This window comes from Apodemus sylvaticus, chromosome 21 (genome assembly GCF_947179515.1).
Source record: "Apodemus sylvaticus chromosome 21, mApoSyl1.1, whole genome shotgun sequence".
Classification (NCBI taxonomy): Eukaryota; Metazoa; Chordata; class Mammalia; order Rodentia; family Muridae; genus Apodemus; species Apodemus sylvaticus.
The window spans coordinates 23956629-23957866 of record NC_067492.1 but is presented as its reverse complement, the minus strand read 5'-3'; positions in this window follow the sequence as shown (position 1 = coordinate 23957866).

Here is a 1238-nt window from a genome sequence, read left to right as displayed (position 1 = left end):
AAGTCAAATACAATAATAACGGTGCCCTGGCCACCATCTGTGTAGCTGCGTGCGTCTTGGGTCTGCACATTCAACTGACTGACATGCAACCTTCTGAGGGTGTATGACCATCTGGCAGTGTACATACTGGGCCAGAGAGGTTAGCAACATTTTCAAGGTCACACAGCTGGGTTGGGAAGAAGCAAGAATTCACCATCCACCTCTCTAGTATTGACAGTGGGGGTGGGGAGGGGGAGAAACGGTAATACACAGCACTACAGCCGGACAAGGACTGCCATGGCTCCCTGGTCTACTTCCCACACGGTCCTGGGCCCTGTGGGCAGGACTGCGAGATGAGCAGTCCCCGGGCCTGGGTTTGGGTGGGAGGGAGGGGGAGCGCAGAAGGCATTGGACTGGGATCTGCCTAGGTGGAAAAGCAGGCGAGGAGATTGAGGGTGAGTCAGAGCGTTCCCAATCCGCCACCGCTGGGACTCGCGTCCTAGCCAGACCTAGCCGGGGGAGGCTGTCCAGCTCCCAGAACGCGGCGGGACAGGGAATGTGACCAGCTGACCAGGGAGGAGGCTGGCAGGAAGTGAGGCCACTAAGAAGTCTCCACCCGGTTCCGGGGTGGGGTGGGGGGTCTTAGGCCATAGCAGGCCCCCCTCCCCTCTTCAGTGGCTGTTCTGGTTGGCGGCTGCCAGATGACGTCAGCAGCTAGGTTTGGGGCAGTTGCCATGGAGACAGGGACAGGCTTTTGCGCGCGACCCCCTTCTCCCTTGCAGCCACCCTTTTGCCTGGGTTATTTATAGCTTCTGTTTACCTCAGTCTACTGTAGCCCTACAGCTGAGTCGGGCTGGACCCAGAGACTCGTGAGAGGTTGTAGCTAGCGTGACCGACCACTGCCCTAGATGGACAGTACTGTTGGTCTTACTCTCCGTCCCATGTTATTGTCCTGGCACACAGGAACTATCGGGAGGTCTATGGAAACTGGGTTCACACAGGCAATTAAGATTCCATTCGCTCTTGAGCTGCACGCCTCATAACTTTTGGGACTTGGATTCTTTCTCAAGTCCAGAACTTACCTGAGTTGGCAGGAGCTGAGACTTCTGTCCCTTAGCCACCAGCACCCATCAGTTGAGATAGTTCCTCTTCATAGCTCCAGGTAGGGCTGTGAGGATTGGGGGGCGGGGGGTGGGGGAGCGTGTTAGCGCCTTCTGTCTGCACCAACTGGGGAGGAGATTCTGCCTCTCTCAGAAGTG